Source organism: Triticum urartu, chromosome 1A, assembly GCF_056163025.1.
Source record: "Triticum urartu cultivar PI428250 chromosome 1A, HENAU_Tu73, whole genome shotgun sequence".
NCBI lineage: Eukaryota > Viridiplantae > Streptophyta > Magnoliopsida > Poales > Poaceae > Triticum > Triticum urartu.
In genome coordinates, this window is record NC_141873.1 from 40,004,435 (window position 1) to 40,032,420 (window position 27,986).

At 43.8% G+C, this 27,986-nt stretch overlaps 1 pseudogene; it reads right to left on the reverse strand.

Moving 5' to 3' along the window:
• Positions 1–10,716: 10,716 nt before the first annotated feature.
• LOC147989783 (uncharacterized) lies at positions 10,717–15,875 on the reverse strand (annotated as a pseudogene).
• Between the last annotated feature and the right edge of the window lie 12,111 nt (positions 15,876–27,986).

Below are 27,986 nucleotides of genomic sequence, written 5' to 3' on the forward strand. Positions count from 1 at the left end.
AGAGAGAGGGGGCATACAAGAAAAAAAAATCCGCCATCGATATGTTTACGAGAAGTGTACCAAAGCAGAAGTGTAATCATGTTTCAACTTCATCAAAATATGTTGCAACCGAGTTCCGCAACAACATGCGGGGCATCATACACTTTATACAAATAATGATCGAACGCCGTAGATTTGTATGAGAAGTAAGTGCGGAGGAAAAGAATATCAGTTACATTAGTTATTAGAGAGACTATAGGTTGCAAACCAAAAATCTTGTATACGTGTTCCAGAAAAATAATAATGAAATAGAACGCCATAGTGCATGTTCACAATCTATCTTTCTCTTTTCTAGCTATCTAAAAAGGATACATGTTTTTTTAGGTCTTAGGTGATATGATGACATGCATGAATCTTTTGAGATCGATGTGTATATAGCATGATCTTCTCATTGGATCGTGTGTGTGTGTGTGCATTCTTAGTTGTGTACGTAGGTAGTATGCAACTCCCAAGCATGCAATGCATGCATGTACGAGACGTGTATTTGCATGCAATGCATGCACGTCACAGGCATAACCAAGCTCCACCCCTGCCACTGATGCATAGGCTCGCCGTGGGGACGAAGCGCATGTGTAGGCATCTTTGACGGCGCCGTGCACACTGGCAGGGACGACCGCCACTCGTGGACCTCGCCTATGGCTTGCGTTGGCGCCCATGGTGCTCGAGACGGCACGATGTGGGTGTGGCCGAAATTGGGCAGGAGATATTAGGCAGGAAACACGTGATGCAAGAAATTATACAGGGAAATTTCTAGCGGCACATGGCATGTGGGGAACACAAGCGAGAAATTGGGCGGAAAATAACGAGAAAGTTATTTGTGTTGAGCAGCACATATCGTGCAGGATATACATGACGCAAGGAATCGAGCACAGAACACACAAACATGAAAGTTATAGAAATCAATCTAGTTGGTCGCTTCATGTGTCACCACACTATGATATTATTGCATATGAAATAAATAGATTGCAAATTGAATAATTCATAGATGTGAGTTTTAAAATTTCAAAAATATTCATCAGGTTAATTGATATAATTATGTACTAGAACATGCTTGGCCAAGTAAAGAGAACTCAATCAAATCCATAACCATGTAAATGAGCTCTTTTTGTTGTTTGGTGCTTCACTAATTCGGGTTAAGGTTTCAGCCCGACGGTAGGCGCGTGTCCAGCGGCACCACAATGCTGAAACGGACGAGCTTCCCCGCCCGCTGGATGGTGAGGTTGCGCGGCCATTGTCCCGACGAAGTTGCGCGGCGTCGTTGTTGTTGCGCCACTTCGCCATGTATAGGTGGATGTCTAGGACTAGGGCTCGGTGGCGGCGGTTGCGTGTGTGGAGGCCAAAGTGATGATGAAGAGGGGTGACCGGCGTAATGCCATAATTAATTAATGACGGCGGCCAGGGAATCACCCCGTCTCGCAGGTGACGCGTGTGGGAAACCACGTGCGGTCAGACATGCGAGGGGGCGTATGTAGGGTACATCCACGCGACACATACGGGCGAGGTCGACGATGAGTCGCCGTGTGGCAAGCTGGAGCTATAGCTAGGTAGAAGCTCGAGTCCTACTGCAAGCAAGCAAGCTAGTTAGCTAGCTAGAGGTGTCAGGCGGCGAGGGTTGGGGTGCACACGAGGCAACGGTGTGCACTCCTCCGGCTCCTTTGCACGCATTCTGGGCCTAGGCCGGCCGCCGTCGCTGGTACGTACGTACGTCTGTGTGTGGGATGGAGAAGGAGAAAGATGCATGTGCCCTTTTTGCAAGTGATGATTGATCTCTTGATTAAAGCAGAAGAAGAAGAAGAAGAAGAAGAAGAAGAAGAAGAAGAAGAAGAAGAAGAAGAAGAAGGATGATAAAGAAAACGAAAAAGAGACCGTCAAAGATCGAGCGATGCGTGTGTGCATGTGTATGCTGCACACAGGAAAGTGCGTACGGACATACTCTCTTGTTTGGGAAAAGCTTGTGTCTCAAATAAATAACTTGGTGCTAGATACATTCATTTGAATAACGATCCTAAGGCAAGCTTTTTTTGGATGGAGTGAATACCTACTAGGATGGAGTTAGCTCCATATATAGACCGTGGCTCCAGCGAGAAGCTGGATCAGGTCCGATCGAGGAGGGCGTGAAGGTGCAGGCGGGCGGCTACTCGATTAGTAACGCGGCCCACTCCCACTTGTGTTATATAGTTAGCCTCGAAAGTTGCAAGCTTAATTTCATGGAAGAACAAGAGTGCATATATATTTTGGTCCCGTTCCTTCCGTCTGGGAACATTGCATGTAGCAACGGTTGGGTGGCAATCGATCATGACGTAAGTTTGAAACCTTTCTTTCTTTCACGTAGGGCCGGCAGTAGATGATCAATCTGGTTCGTATTTGTAATCAAGTGCCGGTGAAGGTGCTAGAGCCTACGGAGCGCCGCTGATGGCTGTAGGCGAGAGCGCATGCAGGGTTGCTCCCGCCGCAGGGTAGCTAGGGTTGCCGCCGATTCCCCGCTCCGGCGTGGTCCGTCGGTCAGTCGGTCTTTGTGTGCATGGAGAAAAGATTTGGCCTTTATATATGCTTGCTTGGTTGAAGTGTAAAAATGTCTTGTGTTTTTTTTTTCTGTTTTGGATTATGTTTTCTCATCTACTTGTATTCTCTATTATCTAGATGAAAAGCTTCATAACTCAACTGCATCATTTCAAATATGAAAGAACTCCTCTATGTCGGAGAAGGGTCAGAATCGATTGGTTATGTCATCGGTGTGGGATCTTTGGGGGAACACTCCAATCCAATATATGAGTAGTAATGTGGCGAAGATAATTGGACTTTAGTTTCATTTTGATTGATTTGATTTGGAGGAGTGCAGAGAAGAAGGTAGCTAGCTAGAAGAGGAGCCCAGAGAAGAAGAATTGATGCATAATAACTTGGCTCCGGCGTGCAAATCTCGGTTGTGTACGCCCGAGCCACTGACTAGGCGCCGCCAACATGGCGTGGTCCCGCCGTCGGGATGGCAAAGAGAGGAAGTGTGGCCAGTTTTTTTTAAAAAAAACCTCTCGAATTTTTTTCTCATAAAAAACCTTATTGACGTTGGAAAGGTGGCATTTCAATTCTTTTATGACTCTATTGCTAGTGGGTCCCGTGTGTACATACTAAAATTAACAAGAAAAAAGGAGGCTTGGCGTCTCGAGCGCGTGACTCTTAGGTCACAGTTGGTCCTGGCCGCTATACCATTCACCTATTAACAACTTCACATGCATAGCTTTTCTTTTTTTTGCGAAACACTTCAACATGGATAGTTGGGTTAATGTAGTCGAATAGAGGCGCTTGTGGGGCTGAAATGGGCTGTCATCAGTGCGGCCCATTTCCTCCTCTTTGTTTTATTTAGATATTTGTAGGTATGTAAATTCTAATCTCATTAATAAAAATAATGTTTAAATTTTCGTAAAGTATAAACATTATTATACATAGAAACAAAATAAATTACTTTTCTAAACTGTTCACATATAATTTTAAAAATATACATATATATGTAAAATTATATTTGTAAAATTATATTTGTAAAATTATATAAATATTTGTACAATAAGAAATAAATATTTTTAACACTACAATTCATAAATGTTATTTTAATTCTACAAACATTTCAATAATCATACGCATATTTTTATAATTCAATGTTTTTATAATTAAAAAAATATGTAATTTAAGATTTAAAATGTTAATACGAATATTGGGTCGTGCTAATATTTAAATTAGATAGTTGTTTTGAATATAAGTCACAAGTGAATATTCATAAATATTTAGCAAATGTTTATATTCATCAGTTTGAATAATTTAAATATAGTTGGAACTCTATACTTTTTATATTCATTAAACATTTTAAGTGCCTGCATTTACTAAACAATTTATATAATACATGTCTGTTTAAAAACTTTGATGTACTAATCATCGTTTGTATGCATAATATTTATCACACATAAATGTTTTGAACATTATTTTTGTTACTTATGTTTGACAATTATTTCAAAAAGAACTAGCTTTATGTAACTAAAGAGATAGATGGGGGAGAGGAAGATCTTCAGGAGAGGAGGAGAGAATCTGTAGGAGAGGAAAAAGAGGAAGGTGGCACTCCTAAGGAAGCAACCGGCCCTGGGGCTGCCGCTCAACTGACGGGCGCGTTTGATGACGCCCGTCAGGAGCCATGAAAATGCTCAGTTGGAACTGTTGAGGGCTGGGACAACCTCGTATGGTTCAGGAGCTTGTGTGTCTGACTAAGACGCATCGTCCCAATGTTATCTTTCTTTCTGAAACTAGGAAAAATAAAGAGTATGTTGAGTTCTTGCGGTACTGGTTGGGTATGACTAATGTGTTTACTGTTTCTGGCCATGGTAAAGGTGGAGGTTTAGCCGTGTTTTGGGATGGAATATATTCTTGTGATCTGAACAAATATGGTGAACATTTTGTGGACATGTACGTCAACAAGGGTGATGGTACAAAGTGGAGGTGCACTTTTATTTATGGAGAGCCTAAGGCGAGCCAGAGGTATGTAATGTGGGATCTTTTGAGGTGGATTAAACCTCTTGGTGTTGGACCGTGGTTTTGGTGGGGGATTTTAACGAAGCTATGTGGCAAAATGAACATTTCTCTCGACATAAGAGATCTCCTAGACTCATGGATGATTTTCGTGAAGTCCTGTCGGAGTGCAATTTATTTGATTTGGGTTTTCATGGTTCTCCGTGGACATATAATAATATGCAGGAGGGCAACAAGAGTGTTAAGGTACGTCTTGACCGGGCAGTGGCATGTCCTCTTTGGTCTTCTATTTTCCCTCAATGTAAGGTCTCCCATATTATTAGCTCCAGATCTGATCATTGCCCCATTTTAATTGAGTTGATGGGTAATGCTCGGGAGGGGAGGTTTGCTAGAGAGTTGAAATATGAATCTTACTGGGAGAGGGAAGGTCGTGTTTTGGATGAACAGATTAAGGATTGTTGGAATAGAGGATCAAATATTAAGGATCTGAAAGATGTTGCCAATAATTTAGAAAAATTAATGAAATCTCTTCATGGTTGGAGTAGGGTGCATATTGGGTATCTACCTAAGAAACTTGAATGGGCTCGTAAGAGACTTGGCATTTTGTTAAATAGAACTGATCATTCTGCTGTGTTGGAAAGAAAGAATATTCTAGGGGAGATGGATGAACTTCTTATCAGGGAAGAAATATTGTGGAAGCAGAGATCTCGTCTGGACAAGATTAAAGGGGGAGATCGTAATACAAAATATTTTCAGCGAAAAGCTTCCTGGAGAGCAAAAAAAAATTCTATTTCGGCTCTGAGGAAGGATGATGGTTGTCTCATGGAAAATTTGGAGGAAATGAAAGGTATCACAAACTTGTTTTTTAAACAACTTTATTCTTGTGATGCTTCGGTCGATGCATCCCACATTATTTCATTAGTCAAGCCCCGTGTGACCGATGACATGAATTATGATTTATGCAAACCTTTTACTCAAAAAGAAATAAGTGATGCCCTTTTTCAAATGGGACCGTTAAAAGCGCCAGGGCCAGATGGCTTTCCTGCAAGGTTTTTTCAGCGGAATTGGGGGCTAATCAAAGATGATATTGTCAAGGTTGTGCAACAATTTTTTAATTCTGGAATTATGCCTGATGGTATTAATAATACTACTATTGTTCTCATCCCGAAGATCAAGAATCCTCAAACAATCAAAGATTTCAGGCCGATCAGTTTGTGCAATGTTATCTACAAGATTATCTCCAAGTGTCTTGTTAACAGGTTGCGCCCGCTCCTCGATGGTATGATTTCCCCTACCCAAAGTGCGTTTATTCGGAGAAGGTTAATTTCTGATAATGCTCTTATAGCCTTTGAATGTATGCATTCGTTAAGTACGCTTAAGGATTTAAGAGGGGAATATTGTGCTTATAAGTTGGACCTAGCCAAAGCCTATGACCGTGTGGATTGGCAATTTTTGCAAAGTATGATGGGGGCGTTGGGTTTTGCGTCGCAATGGATTAATTGGGTTATGACATGTGTTACTTCGATGAAATTTGCGGTGCGCTTTAATGGCCAGTTGCTGCAGTCATTCTCACCTTCTCAGGGGCTCAGGCAGGGAGATCCTTTATCTCCCTATTTGTTCTTATTTGTGGCAGAGGCGCTTTCTTTGTTGCTCAATGATGCATGTGCCAGGGGAGTTCTTCAGGAATTCAAACTGACTAGACAAGCGCCTGGTATTTCTCACTTTCTTTTTGCAGATGATAGTCTGCTATTTTTCAAGGGTTCTTTTGATCAAGCTTTAGCAATTAAAAATATTATGACGATGTATGAGAAAGGAACTGGACAGATGTTAAGCCCTGATAAATGTTCCATAATGTTTGGGGAAAAATGCAGCTTGGAGAAACAAGTGACTATCATGGTTATCTTAAAAATTACTGTGGAGGGGTTCGAGGATAAATATCTTGGATTACCAGTACCAGAGGGTAGAATGAAGGCCGGTATGTTTCAGTATACTAAAGACAAGGTTTTGAAAAGGCTTTCTGACTGGATTGAAAAATATGCGTCTTGTGGAGTCAAGGAAGATTTAATCAAAACAATAATTCAGGCTCTTCCTATGTACGCTATGGGGATATTCAAATTTCCAGTTTCCCTTTGTGAGGAGTTATCCCATATTATAAGGAACTTTTGGTGGGGAGACGAAGAAGAAAGAAGAAAAACTCATTGGTTGGCGTGGGACAAACTAACAAGACCTAAAGGTAAGGAGGGAATGGGGTTCCGTGATCTCAGGCTTTTTAATCAAGCTCTTCTGGCTAAACAGGCATGGCGGTTATTGGTTTGCCCGGATTCGCTATGTGCGAAATTGATGAAGGCAAAGTATTACCCCCAGGGACATATTCTTGATACGGTGTTTCCGCATGCTAGTTCTGTGACTTGGCAAGGTATTTCACATGGTCTGGAACTTCTTAAGAAGGGGGTCATTTGGCGGGTATGTGATGGATATAGTGTTAATATATGGAGGGATAATTGGATACCTAGGAGGCACGGCCTAAATATCTCAGCTAGAAGGCATAATACCAAGTTAAAATTAGTTTCTGACTTATTCATGAGCGGGCGTAAGTGTTGGGATGAAAATTTGATCAAGTATCTATTCTATCCACATGATGCGGAGGAAATTCTTAAGATTCGTATTCAGGCTTCTAGGGATGGGGACTTTGTTGCATGGCACCATGAGAAGAATGGTATATTTTGTGTTAAAAGTGCGTACAATTTTGCGCTTAATTTGAAAGATAGCCAGGATCATAGTGGCCAATCTAGTGGCGAACCAGAGGGGGTAAGAGGGATTTGGGACATAATATGGAAGGCTAATATACCTCAGAAAATCAAGATTTTTGCGTGGCGAGCTGCTACCAATAGCTTGGCGGTCCAAATGAATAGAGTTAAGCACCATCAGACTGATTCAGGGTTGTGTTCTATTTGTGGGGTTGAAGATGAAGACATCTTTCATGCTCTGGTGAGTTGTTCTAAAGCTCGTGCTCTTCGAATGGCAGTGAGAGAGCGGTGGAATATTCCGGATGAAGAGTTCTTCAAGTGCACGGGACCAGACTGGTTATTGATTTTACTGGCGCAACTGGGTTTGCGGCAGAGGGAGCAAATCATGTTTCTTTTCTGGCGAGCATGGCATTTGAGAAATGATTTAATTTTTAGAAATGGGAAAGAATCCGTTAATGCCTCTGCACATTTTGTGGATAATTTTTGGACCACCTTCACGTCTAGTCATGACACCGCTAAATTGAACGTTAGTAACAAAGGCAAGGAGAAGGTGAGTGGAGTTGTAGAGGATTATGCACCGTTAAAAGATCATGTGGTCTGGACTCCTCCCCCTAATGATCATATGAAAATCAATGTGGAGAGTACTAATGCAGCCAGTGTGGGGGTCGTAGCTCGTAATTCTTCTGGAGATATTATTGTTTCTTCGTGGGACTTTATTGATCGGTGTTTCAGTGTGAATGAAGCTGAGCTCCGCGCCTGCCTCGCAGGACTTTATATAGGTATCACTCTTCCCCAATCTATTATTTTAGAGACTGATTGTGTTTTCGTACATTCGTTTCTTGCAAATGAGAAGATTGACAGGTCCCCCCTGGCTGATCTGATGGATAAGGCTCTGAGTATATCTAGGATGATCCATAATTTTCATATTGCAAAGATAAGTCGGATGGCCAATGGGGTGGCACATGAGATTGCAAAGTTTAGCTTTAGTTCTATGTCTGATGGGATTCTTTTTAATTTGTTCCACCCTGCGTGGTGTATGCTATAACGAATGTTGTAAAAACCTTTCGTTGGCTTAATTAATAAATGGGGTGTTTTAAAAAAAAAAGAACTAGCTCGTGTAAAATGGGTGGCACTATCTGCAGGCAATTTAAGCCCCACCTGCATCATCTTTATACTACTGTTCTTTTTTGAAATACCCTTATATACTTATTGAACATCCGGGAGCAGATGTTGCCGTGGCTGTGAGGGTGTGTGCGTCCTAGCAGTAGTTGGCGTGTTCGAATGTAGAGGCCTAAGCTTTTTTTCTTTTAGATTTCACGTCAACACCTACTTGTCATACATCAAAAAGAAAAAAAAAACATCTACCACGTGAACATGGTCTTTTTTGTGAGAAATAATTTTTTAAGGGTTTTTGTTTCCAAAGAAAAAAAAGGCCACACGCTTCAAGTCACTAACAGCGGGCCCCATTCCATGCTGGCATGCTAAGTTAGTGTTGATTTTCTATCCATGCGCGATTAGGACCGTATTTGCACAACCGAGCCAAATTCTTGCACCAGTTCAATGTATGCCACAAGTTCTAGCACCAAAGTAATGGTTTACGCCAAGTTCAAGCACCATTGGTGTAATTGACTCAAGATCGGAAAAGGTAGCTACAAGAGGAGCGAGCTGGGCTTCTATACGTTCAGCGTGGACGCGCGCGGCTAGACAAGAGGAGGAGCTAGCACGGGCGGCCACAGTTTGGAGGTCCAACTTCAACTCCAAGGTAGGCATGCATGCACCCGGGTACGCAGGCAGCATGATAGATGTATCACTCGATCGATCGTCAAGGATCGAGCGATGCGTGATGTGTATGCTGTACGCATGCAGGAGAGTGCGTACGTACGTTGTGGGTTCGATCGCCTCCCCTGGGAGAAGTCTGTTTTAAACCTTGTCTTCGTTCGACCCGGCGAATTCGAACCCCAACTTTGGAATCCCTGAAATCGACACCCCCACCTCTCTGATCCCAGTTCTTTGCGCCCTTAAGCCCGGTTTAGCATGGGATTCGCTGACGTGGCAGAGGAGGAGGCCGGGTTAGGTGAGTAATTAGAATAAATGACGCCACGTGTGCTACCCGATGCCCCTGTCTCTATATCCTCTATTCTGGAAGCGCACTCTGCTCAGCGCAAGGTGGGGAACAAAAGTAGGGTTTCGCCGGCGACTAGCGGCGGCGACTGGCCGCGTCCATTAGCGGCGGCGATTGGCGATGTCGGCCATTAGCGGCGGCCATTCTGCTTCATCCCGTTCCCGTAGTGGCGCGGTTCGAAGGAGAGGCGTCGGCGGGTCAGCTCGGTCGCCCGTCCCATCGGGAGCAGCCCATGGATTACGAGCCGACGAAGTTCTGCAGCTTGTGCGGGAGGAAGGCTGCACGGTGGATCTCATGGAGTCCAGCAAACCCAGGAAGGAGGTACTATTCGTGCGTGGATAACCAGGTAAGCTAAATTCGCCTCTTGTTTGCTGTGTATGTTCCCCTCTGTTGTACTTTTCTTGTTCTGAATTTTGTTTTTCAATTGGACAGCATGGGTTCATCGAATGGCATGAGGGGCCGACGACATCATTTATCCGTGATTTGTTGGGAGATCTTCAGGACAAAGTGTGGATGAGGCTGCTCTTGCTATTCAGTCCAATGAGATAGAAGTTGCTGCGTTGAGAGAGGAATTGGAGAAGAAGACTGAAGTAATTTCAGAAATTAGTGCTAGGTGTGAGAGGAAAGATGTGATTCAGATGTATAGATGTGATTCAGATGTATAGATGTGATTCAGATGTATAAATGTTCAGTTTCCAGAGTGATGCAATCTGGAGCTATCTTAATTGCAATGTAATGTATCTGAATCATGTTGGAATGAATTTGAAAGACCCAAATATGCTGTGTATGTCTGAATATCTTAGTTTTGACAGACCCAAATATGCTGTGTATGTCTGAATATCTTAGTTTTGACAGCTCAAGTATGCATTTTTTTAATACTTTGTACAGCAAAAGTTTGCAATTTTTGACTGGCTGTGAGTTTACAGTATAAATGTACTATGCATCCTTTTTTTGACAGCAGGAAGTACTACATGGACATACTTAAAAGGAACAAGCACAATCACACTGACCAAATGACAGTGGTAGCACAGTACACTAGACACCAAATTTCAAAATGGTCATTTTACAGTAGCAGTGACAATTTTGCAGCAAACATGCATACATTCAAGGATCATTTGACAGTACCACTGAACTTAAACATAAATAGTGGTCATTTGACAGTACCAGAAGGACCGTGTTCACATCATAAAACTAGAGTTGATATTAAAACTAGAACCATAAGCAGTACTTCGTACTGACACTTCCATCACAAGAACTAGTTCATTCTGACATTTTCCAAAATAGCCACATCATCAAAGAAATCTAGTAATTCCCACTAGCAGTGAAATAGGGCATGAATCTTGTCCCCCTTCCAGCTCTTGTCCCACTCCCAGCTCCTCTCCCTCTTCTAGCTCCTCTCCCACTCCCTCCAGCAGAAGCTGATGAAGTTCTAGTCACTCTCGGTGGTCTGAAGCTAGATGTTGCAGCTTGAGAGCTTGATCCTGCAGCTTGAAAGCTTGATCCAGTAGCTTGAGAGCTTGGTACAGCTGAAGCTCTAGCTGCTGCAGCCCTGCTTGTTGATGCATCTGTTTGTGCTTGCTGTAAATAAAATAGAGAAATTAGGGCAAAATAAGTGCATATTTTCATTTGAAGAGAGCACACATAGTAATAAATTACCTCTGTGGCTCTCTGTTTTCTCCCTCTCTTGCCAAGATGTGACTTTGTTTATTTGGTACTATCTCCATTCTTAGAACAAGAAGTTTTATTGTGTCCCTTACCACCACAAGATCCACAAGTTATCTGAATGCCATGCTTGCTCAGTTTCTTACCCTTCGGTGCTTCACCCTCTTCTCTCCTCCTGTCATTGTTCTTTTTCCTTTGCCCTGGCATGGCAATGTAGCCAGGTGCAACTGGCCTAGGGTTTTGGGACACAGGCCAATTTTCCTCTCCTTCAACAGGTTGCAGGCAGTGCTCATAAATCTTCTTGAAAGTTTCAATGGAGTAGCAGTTGTCAATGTAATCTTCCAACTTTTTCCCACATTTATAGATAGCACATATGGCATGAGTGCAAGGCAGTGCTGCCAACTGAAAGTAACCACAAGAACAAGTCCTATTCTCAAGATTTACTGTGTACCTCCTGCCTCTCCCAGTCAGATGCTTGACCTCAAAGCCCTCCTTGCCATTCCAGAGGACCTCACAAAATTGAGTTCTTTTGATACTAGCCTTGAGTTTTTTGAAAATGTTTGGGCAAATTGTGCCCTTCCAGTTGTCACTTTTGGCTCTCTGCTCTTGAACTCTAACATACACTTTCTTCCTGATCTTCTCTGCTGTGAAATAATGGGGTAGAACCTAGCTTCTATAATAGCATTGTTGAATGATTCACAAAGGTTGTTGTCAACCGATTCACATTTTGCCCCAACTGGAAAGAAAGCCCTAGCCCAATGCTTGGGCTCTGTCCTCATGATGTCCTTTGCACCATCAGGAGTAAGTTGAGCTAGCTTGGCTTTGTTATGATTAAAATCTTCCCTGTTTGAAGCCTTTGCAATGGCCCAGAACCTTTTCTGCAACTCATGGTCTTTGTGTTTCTTTCTCCAATTGGCATAAATGTGCCTAGCACACATCCTGTGCTCTGCCCTAGGCAAGTAGTCTCTCATGCTTATAATTAGGCCCTGCAAAAAGAGACAAATGTTAGCAGCAAATAAAAAATACATTTGCAAAAAAAAGACAAATGTATGCTACCAGCACATGAGAGCAGGACCACTACCTAACCATAGGACTAGGAGCACTACCTAAACATAGGTATAGGTGTCGCTCCGACGAGGCGACCGAACCTTTTCGACACTTACATAAGACATTATTTTTTAACTAGGCATTAAATAAGTTTTACCTTTTATTGGTCAGAAATGAAGACCCATACAGCACCTTGATCATTAATGTCCAAATCTTTGATAAGAAGTCCAATAAACCAGGCCCAGGTATCCTTGGTCTCCTTCTCCACAACAGCCCATGCAACTGGATAAATTTGGTTGTTGGCATCCCTAGCAATTGCAGCTAGCATCTCACCTTGGCATGCTCCCTTGAAGAAACAGCCATCCAACCCAATCACTTTCCTGCATCCTGCTTTAAACCCTTTCTTCATTGCATCGAAACAAACATAAAATTGCTGAAAGATGTTCTGCTCCATCTCTACTGGATCCAAGCAAACAGCCACTGTGCTCCCTGGGTTGCTTCTAAGCAGTTCCAACTGATAATCAAACACTTTTGTGTACTCATTTTTCATACCACACAAAAGCTTGTCGAGTACAATTTTTTTTGCTGCCTTGCACTTTGAAATTGATACATCAGCAAACATTTCTTACATCACCGTGGATTTCATGCTGTCAATCTTCCATAAAGGATTTGCCAAGATGAAATTCTTGTTGGGGAACGTTGCAGAAAACAAAAAATTTCCTACGGTTTCACCAAGATCCATCTATGAGTTCATCTAGCAACGAGTAATCGGATGCATCTACATACCTTTGTAGATCGCGAGCGGAAGCGTTCAAAGAACGGGGATGAGGTAGTCGTACACGACGTGATCCAAATCACCGGAGATCCTAGCACCGAACGGACGGCACCTCCGCGTTCAACACACGTACGGTCAGCGTAACGTCTCCTTCTTCTTGATCCAGCAAGGGGGAAGGAGAGGTTGAGGAAGATGGCTCCAGCAGCAGCACGACGGCGTGGTGGTGATGGAGCTGCAGTACTCCGTCAGGGCTTCGCCAAGCACTATGGAGGAGGAGGAGGTGTTGGAGAGGGAGAAGGAGGCAACCAAAGGCGTGGCCCAAAAAGCCCTCCTTCCCCCGCTATATATAGGAGGGCCTAGGGGGGCGCCGGCCCTAGGAGATCCAATCTCCTAGGGGGGCGGCGGCCAAGGGAGGTTTCCCTCCCCCCCCCCCCAAGGCACCTAGGGGGTGCCTTCCACTTGTGGGACTCTTCCCCATTTGAAACCCTAGGCGCATGGGCCTCTTGGGGCTGGTGCCCTTGGCCCATGTAGGCCAAGGCGCACCTCCTACAGCCCATGTGCCCCCCCGGGGCAGGTGGCCCCACCCCGGGACCCTTCCGGTGGTCCCGGTACAATACCGGTGACCCCGAAACTTGTCCCGATGGCCGAAACAGCACTTCCTATATATAATTCTTTACCTCCGGACCATTCCGGAACTCCTCATGACGTCCGGGATCTCATCCGGGACTCCGAACAACATTCGGGTTACTACATATACATATCCCTACAACCCTAGCGTCACCGAACCTTAAGTGTGTAGACCCTACGGGTTCGGGAGACAGGCAGACATGACCGAGACGACTCTCCGGTCAATAACCAACAGCGGGATCTGGATACCCATGTTGGCTCCCACATGCTCCACGATGATCTCATCGGATGAACCACGATGTCGAGGATTCAATCAACCCCGTATGCAATTCCCTTTGTCAATCGATATGTTACTTGCCCGAGATTCGATCGTCGGTATCCCAATACCTCGTTCAATCTCGTTACCGGCAAGTCACTTTACTCGTACCGTAATGCATGATCCCGTGACTAGACACTTGGTCACTTTGAGCTCATTATGATGATGCATTACCGAGTGGGCCCAGTGATACCTCTCCGTCATACGGAGTGACAAATCCCAGTCTTGATCCGTGTCAACCCAACAGACACTTTCGGAGATACCCGTAGTATACCTTTATTGTCACCCAGTTACGTTGTGACGTTTGGTACACCCAAAGTACTCCTACGGTATCCGGGAGTTACACGATCTCATGGTCTAAGGAAAGGATACTTGACATTGGAAAAACTCTAGCAAACGAACTATACGATCTTGTGCTATGTTTAGGATTGGGTCTTGTCCATCACATCATTCTCCTAATGATGTGATCTCGTTATCAATGACATCCAATGTCCATAGTCAGGAAACCATGACTATCTGTTGATCAACGAGCTAGTCAACTAGAGGCTTACTAGGGACATGTTGGTGTCTGTTATTCACACATGTATTATGATTTCCGGATAACACAATTATAGCATGAATAAAGACAATTATCATGAACATGGAAATATAATAATAATGCTTTTATTATTGCCTCTAGGGCATATTTCCAACAATTCTCATACCTTTTGGCAATCACCTTAGCAGTAACCAGTTTGTTGGCTCTGTTTTGTGCACATTCATGCTCATCTTCAAATGTGATGATTTGAAACCTAGAGCACCTGCTTGTTTTTGCTGCATATAACAACCATGGACACCCAGGCCAGTCACACTTTGCTCTAACTCTGTACTCCTCGGATTTTAAGAAGGAAATGCTCCTTTTGGTAGCAAGTCCATACCTCTTTATAGCTCTGGTTAACTGCTTCTTGCTTCTAAAAACCATTCCACTGAAGTGTGGAACGTCAGAGTCAGGGTTGAACCTAACATATTGGCTCTTCCTTCTAACCATGTTCCCATCTTCATCTTCATCATATGAGTAGTCCTCATCAGATGATTCAAACTCCATATCCTGTACAGCCTCCTCCACATTTGCCACGAGCTCAATACGCACTGCCCCAGTTGAATCTGCATCAGCCCACTTCTTAGAATCTCTCATCTTTTTCCTGAATTTTCTTGCATGCTTTCTCAGCTCAACAACCTCTGATTCTTCCCCACTGTCATCTGTATGGGGCACATACTCAATGTCCTCCGAGTCAGATGAATCTACAACATCTTGTGCAACTTCTACAACATTTTCAGAAACTACTGCAACATTTTCAGAAATTGTAGTAGCATTTTGTGGAACTACAACAGCATGCTGTGCATGTACTGCAACATTTTGTGCAACTTCAGAAACTTGGGACATATCATATGGTTCAGTTGGATCAACAACTTGAGAACTCTGACTAGCATAAGCACTTCTCACTTTTTTTTCAATGGACTGCTTATCACTTGTGTGACCACACCACCTTTATTGGGAATAAGGATATGTTCAAGTATCTCTCCTCTTGCACCACTACTCTGTTCATTTCCATTGTCATGCTCATCTTCTGCTGTGATCACTAAATCAGGCTCATCTTCACTGCCAATGCACATCAGGTCCTCAAGCTCATCTCCTTCAAAATCAGACCCACTATTTGCTTCCTCTAGCTCATCCTCTTCCCCATTATACTCCACATATACTTCAGCAACCCCTCCATCTGTAGTGTACTCAGACATCTTCATGCAACCAGCATCATCAAACAAGAAAAGCAATCCATTTATCAACTCCATGCCAGGCAACAAAAAATGGTACTTCATGCTTTCCTTCACTGTCATATGATCTCCTAAAAAGCCTTTTAGCTCCGGCAATGAGAGCTTGTCCCGCTCAATCTCTGACATTCCAATATCTCCACCCACATAATCAAGCGATGGACCAATCCGTATGAACTCGCCCCCAAAGTGAAATCTGACAGTCAACACTTCTGCTGGATCCATGTTTTCAACGACAAAATCCTACATTACAACAAATATATATAAGCATAATTGAACTAGAACTACAAATAGCACAATCTGACCTACCAAAAATTTCTCCCAAAAAACCCAAACTTGAACACCTGTAGAACCCTAAACCTAGCGCTTGCAAGAGGCTAAAATTTCCCCCAAAAAGGCAGGGAATGGACACTCGGGAAGAACATCGTGTACCTGCTCTTGTTCTGCAGGAGTGCTCGTCGGAGGTCGTTGCGATCATCCGCCGTTCGCCATCGCCGCCGCGGAGGAGAAGTTGATTCGTCAGGGGAGAAGGGAGGCGAACAGAGCAGCAAGGAGGCGAGCTGGTCCGGCTCAGCCAGTTATCCCCGTGCCTGAACCTGTTGGACCCACCACCGAAGCAAAGTCAGTAATCCCGCTCACACGTCAGCGAATCCCTGTTTGGGAACGGGCTTAAGGGCGCAAAGAACTGAGATCAGAGAGGTGGGGGTGTCGATTTCAGGGATTCCAAGGTTGGGGTTCGAATTCGCCCGGTCGAACGAAGACAAGGTTTAAAACAGACTTCTCCCGCCTCGCCTCGATCGAACCAAAACAAAAGCGAACCGACGCGTCACGTTTGTCCGCAGCGCAAGTGGAGTCAACGCCCGTCGGTAGACTAGCTAACCAGCTAGCCTAGGACCAGGACTCGGACTAGCCAAGCGTTGTCAAAAGAGAGAGAGAGAGAGAGAGAGAGAGAGAAGAGCGAGCCGAGTCCGTTTCCAGCAGCCATGAACTGACCGAGATCTCTGGTGCTCCGTCCGAGTCGGACGGGATGCGGTCTGCTACATTATATACGCCGGCCAAGGGAAGCAGAGAGGCTCTTGGAACAGAAAGGTCGAGGCATCGACGGCGATCATCACACCACCAAACACAATCGAGAGGAAGAGATAGATGCTGATGGCTCGACTCCTAGCGATGGCCGGCAGCTATGGCCAGAAATCCAAGACCAAGAAGAGTCCGGCCCAAGGAACAGTGCACGACATGGAGAAGAGAGTCATGCAAGCGATCCGGGTAAGGGGACGCGCCCGATCAAGTTGGTTTCGGAGGTTCATGGCCGCATCCGACAGGGTCGATAAGGCGGTCCAAGATTTCATCGAGCATCGCATCAAAACGTCACCGTGCAGGTCTCGCATCTCATCAGCCTGCGCACAAGCAAACTCGACGCTCAACGTTACTTATGGTCTCTGTTTGCTCTTCTTGTTCGTATCAGTGTACTCGTTACTGGTCTTGTAATCTGTTTCCTTCCTCGGTTTTCTACTGTATGTAAAAGGTTGTAGAGATTTTACTAAACACCCCATGTATTTCATATTTATGTTGTGACGAATTTAAATATCGGCAGACTATGATGGAGAAATCTCCTTTCCATTCACTGATCGGCACGGTGCATGCTAGAAACCACACTCTTGACTTGCAGTTCTTGGGCATGACGGCAGTTGGAGTTAATTACAAGAACTATCACATTTACGGCTAGGTTTGCATAAAACCACCAAGTTGCTAATCCGTTGCAAAAAAACACCGTAATTTCTTCTCTAATCTTATTGCAAAAAGCATTGGTCGGGTGATTTGGTCCGTTTGTTCGCTTTCTGACAAGTGAGACCGAAGTTTAAGGAGCTGACTTGGCAAAGAATTACCATACACACCCCTGGAATCTAAAACAAAACACAATCAATCCTCCCCCTCCTATGGCCGGTTGCGCCTCTGCCCCTGCTTCGGACGATGGGAGGTCAACGACGAGCTCGCATGGATGAGGGAGGGTCGCGAGCGGAGGGTCGGACGAGGTACCAGAAAGGGCAGCGCCTTCTGCCCCACCATGGCCGTAGCCTTCCACTGCTGCTACCGCCGGCCACGCTCCGAGCCGGGACGGCGCTGTGCAGGGGCGACAACCGAAGCTCAACCTCCCGCAGCATGTCGTCCGGCAGCCGCTGCCGCAACCTCCCGCTGCCTCCCGGCGTCGCGCTGCTATGGCAACCGTTGTCGCGTCCCCGGTTCCCCGACCTCCATCGACCTCATGGCTCCCACCGCAGCCGCGAGGGCGCTGCTACCGCCGCATGATTGGTGGCGCCCGTCGAGCCAGCAAGGCACCAGCTAGGTCGTGGATGAGCCTGGAGACGCGTCAGCAAGTGGATTATCGGGAGCAGTGGTGTTGCTTGGGAGCAGGGCATCGGGAACAGGGGATTAGTTCGCCGCCGACCTCTTGTCTCCTCTCCTCTCCGTCAAATCAAAATCAGTTGCTTGCTTCTCCTGTGCACGGCGGCCATGCCATGCATACTCTGGCTCAAACTTCCTCCATGCCGCTACAACCAGGAACGCCCGATCGACCAAGGCGAGGCGAGCTCCCTCAAAAAATAAATGCTCTTCTTTTCCTTTGTCTCTATCCCCCGCCATGTTCGTCTTTGTCTTCTTCTTCGTCCCATAGATAAAACTCTTCTCTCCAACTTCCCACATCTACTCTTCTTCGACGGACGGACGGACGGGTGTGCTCTCTCCTCTCCTCTTCCATGTTCGGGGCGACCATGGTGCTCCGCGCCGGCCATGCTCCGTCTCAGGACGCCGGCACGAGCCGCTAGGGCGGATAACGGACCACACGGCCAGCATGAGCCTACCTACTACAAGATCAAGTGAAGCTGGACCCCAAGTACAAACCAAACTATACTAAAATCGTCCCTCGTCCTCTACCGTTCGTCTATGCCGCAAGAACCAAATTAAGGATAGAAGAAGAACAAGCAGACTGGCTTAGATACACGTACCTCCTCACAGTCACAGCACAGGGGCCTCTTGTCGTCGCCCGGCATCCCAAGTCCTAAGTCGCACGCGCATCTCGCACACGGATGGATGACGGTCTCTTGTATATAGAGAGACTGATGGCGACATATGGTAGAGAGAACAAGGAGGGGTGGAGCCGTGTGATCCATGGCTAGAGACAAGGCCCGTGCATAAAAATCATGCATGCCTCCAAATTAACTCCCACACCAGCCAGCTGTCTCACACCTCCAAATTAACTCTCACGCCAGCCAGCTATCTCACGCCTCCAAATTAGCTCTCACGCCAGCAAGTTGTCTCACTCAATGCTTTGTTTTGCTGCATGCATGCAGCCACAGAAAGGACAATGGTACTGAACAAGCCAAGAACCAAGATTTAAATGCTATGCGCACGGATCGAAACAACCCAAACGCTTCAATTGGGTGAGCCTCGAGACATGACTACCAAAATCTGAAGATTTTGAATTGAGCCATCTGAACTGGAAAGGATGCAGTAGATATGCTTGTCATTCTGGTGCCAATTAAGTTGGTAATTACATTAGAATTGCTAGCTTTTTCAATGGCATGTATGGAAAATGTTGTGCCGAGTTCAAGTTCCTCTGCTTCCAGATAGACAAGGTGGCTTGCTCTCAATTGTTCTAGAGTGGGATTGATGTTCAAGCCTTGTTTGATGTTGATGGGCATGGGCAGTATCTTTACTCTTACTTTCATAAGAATCACAAGCAAGTGTGTATGCTAGCTAGATTTTACAACATATAGCATATATATTCTCATGAGAACGAGCATATATTCTCATGAATTAATCAACATCATCTAGCAGCAAGCAAACAATAAAAACTCGGAGCATCCACAAGAAAATGAAAATAATATGGAGTTGTGTTTCATAATCATCACAACTATGATGATAAGAGCATTCACTGGCAAGGATGGATATAATAGAAATGAGAGTGCATAATTAATTCTATATATTGAAGCACATCCTGTAGAGTATGACACCCCATTATATTACATAGACCAAAGAACACCTGCGTTGGCAACTTGTTAAAACAACTTGAAAACTTGTCCATCCTTCAAACATAACAAATGATGCCACGTTCATTCTGAATTCCCAAGTGCACCTCTCCTATACTATAGTGGCCCGCACAGAAGCAAGACCTTCATTGTGCTGCTTTTCAAACAGACATTGCTAGAATACAAAACAAAAACCTGGGACGAGTAGCTCTCACCGCCACAATTGATCCACGCACCGGAACAAACATCACCCCAATATCCAACAGCAACTCAAAACAACAAGCTCGGATATACTGCCCATACACTGGAAAACATACAAAGAAACCCACCCCAATATTTCCGCGCCACCCTCCTCCACAATATAGAAAGCGACCTTCCACGTGCCCGCGGGTCCACCATCTCCAGCATAGATCTCTTTAACATCCTCATCTTCGAGTCAGGCAGGCTCCCTGGGCAGAGACAGAGAGAGAGAGAGAACAAGATTAGTTCCCAGTCAATTTCTGGAAAAAAAAATTGAAAGACAGCAAGAGAGAGCACATCCTGCTGGCAACTACATACATATATGGGCATCCTAAATTGGATGTTCATCATAACAACTCATTCTCCAACTTGAAGTAGGCTAGCGTTTCATTGAACATAAAACAATCTGCATCTACATGCATAATCCGAATCTAATGACTGATAAAAGCAGCAATTTAAGATGTTCACAAGCCAAAAACATGAATAGCAAAACAGAGAAACTTTTAGAATCTTGTTATCTAAGGAACCACATTAAACACCATGTTCACAAACAATCATAATAGTGACCAAACCAGAATTAAGCACCATCTTCAGGAAGAGAACATCCCTTGCCATCAAAGGAACCACATTGCACACAACATATGCACACGCCTTGTTAAAAGGACGACCAAATATCAAATATAATCTACTACCTCCGTCCGGGATTATACGTCCGGCCGCTCTACCTACAGAGATGAGACGTGGGGTCAGACCTTGGCGAGCTCCATGGAACAGTGCTCCATGAAGAGACGCGCGTGAGGAAACTGCACACCCGGAAGCGGCCGCGACCAAATCGAAATGAACAGATTGGGAGTGAGAGACCGGAAGGAGAACCGAGTCAGGTTTCTCTAGCAACACGTACAAGACAATACAAGACAAATGATCCTAACAAAACAGTTCTTTTTCTCATTACATTCAGCAAGGCAATGATGTACTCCCTTCGTCCCATAATGTAAGATGTTTTTTGGCACTACACTAGTATATAAAACGTCTTACATTACGGGACGGAGGAAGTAGGAAATACACAATCAAACCATCAACTTTATCTATACACACAGATCATACAAATCATAAAAGTTTAAACTTTAATGGCAACAGATTGACTCTTACGACGTTAAACTATCTTAAAAGTAGATGTGAAATCTCTAAACCATCTTAATGTGGCCAGGTTCAGAGCAGGCTAGTATTAGCTTATACCGAACTTGTGCAAAAGTAACAAAAAAAGTTGGTTCCAATCTATTCCATATCCCTTTTGCTTTCTCTCGAGTGAGTTACTGATCATGATCGATACCTAGAGGACTGACCTCCCTCCCAGGACATGCCAGCCACCGAATTAATCTAGAATGGACCACATGGACAAAAAGTATGCTGCACCAGGACTCCCAAATTTCGTGGAACCATACTAACCAAGAGAGAATTATTGAGCCGTTTTGCTGCTGCTTGACAATCCCTCAGTTTTTCTTCTGCTTGCTGTTCAAATGGTTGACTTGACAAGTAATGAATAATGCTGATTGTGGCAGGTAAACACAAAACAAATGTACGATAACTGTTAAGAATAAAAAATACCACGATCTCCTACTTTAGATTTCAAAGATAAGTGAAGAACTGCGCAGATACACCCCTGAAAACTCAGGCGCAAAATTGTGTAGTCTCTTAGTTCTTGCTATCAATATGTTATTACAGTTAGAAATTAGGTCTTCAATCCTATTAGACAGGCCTAAAGCATATATAGCATTATAAGCAATCATCAAAGGATCACCGACATGACACCACCAGAAACAACTATGACAAGGCAAGTAGGCACAAACAACCATTTTCACTAACAACACCATGTTTCCTTCCAGCCAAGGATAATCAACTCATAAGTTAGAACTCAAAAATTGAGGTCTAGGGCCCAGATTTGGTCGAATTTAACCAAGTATGATTAATACGCAGTACTACAAGAGACCAATTTCATTGAAAAGAAAGATCATCACAACCACATAATTGTGGTGGGCAGAAAACCACTACCAAGACCCGAACACTAAATAATCGGCACGGCAGCCGCCGACGGCTCGATGAATGGCATAAAACAGTAAAAGTGGATAATTTTTATTGTTTCATTACTTATTCATCAAAAAGAGCCACACCTATTTACATATCTTTCAGGTACACAGAAATGTATATGGCATCTATTCATTTCAAGTGGGCACACAAATCATGAGAGGGAGCACATGAGGTACCAGCGGCTTACCTATGTTTAGGCCGGTAGTTTTCTCGTTCGGGATCGCTCCGCCCTCTGGAAAGATTAAAACTTCCAGCAATGGAGGTTGCAAGTCAATGATCTCGGTAACCCCTCCAGTTCTTCCAGCACCATTGTCACCATTAAGTCAGGTCCCTGGGTGGACAAGAACAAGATTAATGACGATAGGAAGCAACCCACATGGGACAATTTATGCCAAGCAACGTTAATTTCACTGGCTATTTCAAGTTTGAACAACAGCAAGAGCTATGGGCATGAACATAGCTAATGAACAGGCATACACGTACTGCTACAGACAAGAGATCTTTCAGTAATCGGAACCATTACTCGAGAAACAAAGTTCCTTCTCCAGGCGCTACCTTGCTTCAAGGTGGAGAAAATCCTTTGCAAAATAAACAGGTAGCGCATGAACTATGACAGTTTGGTCGTAAGGTGCCGTGTGGTGGTGTTTTGCTGCGTTCAGTCCCAACATGTGTGTTGGCTTCTCTCAAAAAAAGAAGAAAACATGTGTGTTGACTGAGGTTCTGCGTGAGCATAATCAAGCATACGTTTAAAAATGATACTCTCTCCACCCCATAATCAAGCACACCGGAACAAACATCACCCCAATATCCAGCAGCAACTCAAAACAACAAGCTCTGATATACAACCTTTCTAAGGATTTAAATCCTCCAGAACTCTCATGAAAATACTTTGAATCAAAGAAGCCCTTACGAATAAGTCAACATAACCCTATGGGGTTTCACGAATCAGGCTATTTACCCCCAGAGCTCTAAAACTGGGCATTTAACCACTGATCTCTCCCAAACCATGTGAGTGACCCCAAAATCCCAATTAGACTTATTTTCCCTGGTGGTTTTGTTGCATTATCTATGGAGTGGCACACGACAATGCATCTTGCAAACAAAGTGTCCAAAAAATGTATTGCCACAGTACACTAACAGGAGACTAGGAAATGCATGACATGATTTCTTCTCCTGCTGCAACTTGCTACCACGGATGTTGTCCCTTTTGCAACCGAACAGTTGTCCCTTTTGCAACCGAACAGAAAGAGGAGATGGGAGAGGAACTTCCATGGCGTCGGGGTCGGAAGGTGACTGGGGATGGAACTCCAGGTTGAAGAAGAAGTTGACACCCGTGGTGGATCCCGCGAATGTGGAGGAGCGGGTCTTGAGCTTGCTTGGGTCGTTGTTTTCATCCTGGTGGCTGGCCAGCCACTCTACCTACAGAGATGAGATGGGGTCAGACCTTGAGAAGCTCCATGGAGCAGTGCTCCATGAAGAGACGTGCTTGAGGAAACTGCACACCAAGAAGCGGCCACTGCCAAATCGAAATGAACAGAGAGGGAGAGAGGGGCCGGGAGGAGAAGACGAACCTTGACGAGCTCAACGCCTTCCATGGAACAGCTGGGGTGGGGTCACGACTCGATGGCGGGAGAGAAGAAGCTCCTCCATGGTGGGAGCAGCTTGAGCCGAGGAGGGCATACCTCGGCTGGGCCGCATATACAAGTCTCTTGGGATCTAACGAAGACACACTGACAGTGAGTGGATCAGCACTGATTTAGGTCTAGAATCTTCAAAAGTATGGTGAAACAATCTTGCACAAAACTGGAAATGTGAAGTAAAAAGAATAGAATACATAGAGTTCTGTTCAATAACAAATTGGAACTTCAAAAATCCCGAGACTATATAGCATATTTAATATTGCAATGTACGAGAGCACAAATATTAAGCACCTAGGTCTGGACATTTTTGTAGCAAGTGCTGGAGGGGCATATGTAGTCACTGCACATAGGATCTCAGCAACATATGCATGAACCTCAGCAGAATCCTGCTTTGCAAATTCAGAGGAGTCACCTTGACAATAAAAGCATGAACCGCAGATCCCCCAGAACAATGAGAGATATTTCAACACTGGAGAATGACTACTATTCATACATAACTTGTGAAGAAACAGAGCCACCTTCAAATTTGAGAATATGTAGCTATAGAATGGTGCAACATACAAGGACATAGCCCACGGGTTCAACATCTTACATTGGTATGGGTGTAGAACAAGAACTATACAACTACAACCGTGTGGATATAAACCATAAACTGGACAGCATACTCTAACATCTGAAGGTGAATAATGAAGCTCCAGTCAAAGCATTGCCAATTTGCTCTCAAGTAACTAAAGACCTAATAAACCATTGCCTTCAATGTCGTGAAGATGCACAAAAGAACAAGCTACAGTATCCAGTAGGATATCCAGCAAGCATTATCTTGCAAAAGCGGGTTTACATTTCAGTTTAAATAGCAACAAAAGCTAAGCTATTATCTAGTACAATCCATGAACTGCGATGTACGGACTCTAGGGAAGACATATAGCATATCTATGAGTAAAACCAAAATGGATAAAACACAACCAAAGACCAAACATCATGCTAGCTAGCACAGAACTACAAGAGATCAATTTCATTGAGAAGAAAGATCATCACAGCCACATAATTGTGGTGGACAGAATACCGCTACAAAGATCCGAACATTGTAATGAACACCTATATTTCAGCAAGAGCTATATTTCAAAATCTATGAGCAACTGCATATTAAATAACAACAAAAGCTAAGCCATTATCTAGTATAATTCATGAACTGCGCTGTACAGATTCTCAGGAAGACATATAGCATATCTGACTAAAATCAAAATGGATAAAACACGACCAAAGACCAAACTAGCTAGCACAGAACTACAGGAGACTAATTTCTTTGAAAAGAAAGATCATCACAACCACATAATTGTGGTGGACAGAAGACCACTACCAAGATCCGAACTCTAAATCATCGGCACGATAGCCGCCAACAGCTCGATGAACGGCATAAACAATAAAAGGTGATAACTTTTAGTGTTTCATTACTTGTTCATCAAAACGAGACACAACTATTTACACATCTTTCAGGTACACAGAAATGTATATGGCATTTATTCATTTCAAGTGGGGACACAGAGCATGAGAGGGAGCACATGAGGTACCAGGGGCTTACCTATGTTTACGTCGGTAGTCTTCTTGTTCAGGATCGCTCCGCCTTCTAGAAAGATCAAACTTCCAGCAATGGCGGCTGCAGGTCAATCATCTCGGTAACCCCTCAGCACCATCCTCAACATTAAGTCAGGTCCCTGGGTGGACAAGAACAAGATTAATGACCAACAATATGGTAACAGAACGATGATAGGAAGCAACCCACATGAGACAATTCATTCTCCAATCTAAGTAGGCTAGCATTTCATTTGACGAAAAACAGACTGGCTTAGATACACGTACCTCCTCACAGTCACAGCACAGGGGCCTCTTGTAGTCGGAAAATAAGTAATACAACACGAACATTTTATAAATACACAAAAATTCTGTTAAAACATTGTAAAACTTTTTTTAATAAATGATGAATAGAACAGGAACAGGAAGAAATTGAATAAACAAATAGCAGAATAGGAAACACAAAAAAACAGGAAGAAAAGGAGTGGAAAGAAGGAACAAAAAAAGATAGAAAAACAAAACAAAATTACATAGAAACACTCTTCACCTCATGCTGCCCTGAATCGAGCTGTTGCTAGTCTTGCAGTATAGCATATGCCCTCCTATCATGAAAAAGGTAGAGACCCTTTAGTCGATCTCAACCGTCCGATGTCTGTCTTGTCTTGTCTTGTTGCTTCGTGATTGGTCAACGGACATCTCTCGCGGATCAGTCCCCTCTTTACTCGATCTCAATCGTCCGTTTATATCCGACAGGCTGATTTGATTTGAGCCTCTCCAAGAAATTCTTTTGCTGCTCGTTGATTGGTCAATCGTCATCTCTCACAGATTGATCCCCTCTCGAGTCGATCCCAACCGCCCACCCATATCCGACCTGCGTGCAGTCCGCATCCCCCGGGTTTCTTTTCTAAATAAATGAACCAGTTATAAAATTAAAAATTATTACTAATACAAAAACATGTTTAAAGCAAGTGTATGGACTCGAAAAATATCTCATTAGCCATGGATCGATGTTAACATCAAGTCACGGGATTTTAAGGCTATACTATGTCATAATTTCCTTAGCCATTGACATTCACATAAAATCACTGGATTTTAGATAAATGCCGGATCATATCAAAAGCTTGGGAGCCATTTATTTCATTTGAAATTTTATAATAGTCTACATGATGGAGTTTTATAAAACCCATGAGTCTCGGGCTGGCTTCTACTCTGGCTCGTCTTCTCGATGCTAGCCTTGGTAAAAAGTATTTCGAATACATGTGATAATTAATTGTATTTATCTTTCTACCGATTAGAAGAAGGGTTAAAACTATTCAATTCCTACAAAAATATGTTAAAGACTAGTGAGGCCCACTTTTCACTAAAGTTCAACCGACTAAATTATCGAGGATGGTCCGGTTAGTTGATTACTAGTCCCATAAAGAGAAATGTGTTGTTAGTAATTAGATTGATAGATGCACTTACCTAGCTTCGAGTGAAGGGAGTGCACGTCACACAAAATCATAGGTTTTTGTATAGAGGTTGGCTTTACTCAAAATGATTAACACTTGGGAGCCATTTTTTGCTCGGGGCGGTTTTTGAAATTTTAAACTAATAGTTTTGCGCGATGACTTTTTTATAAAACCCTTGAGTCCCTTTGACGGGATTTTAGGGCATCTTCAACATGGACCTTCGGAACGCCCGTATACGTCCGCACATCACTGTACATATGCAATTTGCTGTCCAACATGGTACACGTCGGTCCGTAGACTGGTTTGGACATATGCAATTTGCTGTCCAACATGGTACACGTCGGTCCGTAGACTGGTTTGGACATCTGTTTTCCCGCAAACCGGACGCAAACCAGGGGGCTTTGCGGGCGTCCGGACAGCTGCCATGTACGTACCCGCCACCCATATCCGACCTCGTGCGTGCAGACCGCATCCCCCGGGTTTCTTTTCTAAATAAATGAACCAATTATAAAATTAAAAATTATTACTAATACAAAAACATGTTTAAAGCAAGTGTATGGACTCGGAAAATATCTCGTTAGCCATGGATCGACGTTAACATCAAGTCACGGAATTTTAAGGCTATACTATGTCATGATTTCCTTAGCCATTGACATTCACATAAAATCATTGGATTTTGGATAAATGCCGGCTTTACTCAAAATGATCATATCAAACGCTTGGGAGCCATTTATTACATTTGAAAATTTATAATAGTTCACATGATGGAGTTTTTTATAAAACCCATGAGTCTCGGGCTGGCTTCTACTCTGGCTCGTCTTCTCGATTCTAGCCTTGGTAAAAAAGTAATTCGAATACATGTGAACTATTTCATTAATTGTATTTATCTTTCTTCCGATTAGAAGAAGGGTTAAAACTATTTAATTCCAACAAAATATGCTAAAGACTAGTGAGGCCGGCCCACTTTTCACTAAAGTTCAACCGACTGAATTATCGAGGGTAGTCGGGTTAGTTGATTACTAGTCCCATAAAGAAAAATGTGTTGTTAGTAATTAGATTGAGAGATGTATTTACCTAGCTTCGAGTGAAGGGAGTGCACGTCACATAAAATCATAGGATTTTGTATACAGGTTGGCTTTACTCCAAATGATTAACACTTGGGAGCCTTTTTTGCTTGGGGCGGTTTTTCAAATTTTATACTACTACCTCCGTCACGGTTTAGAAGGCGCGTTTGGAAATTCTATGGGACCTAGGTGGTTATCTATTGGTTATGAGATGGGCTAAAAAATAGCATTCACACTATGCATGCATATAAAAATAGTATAT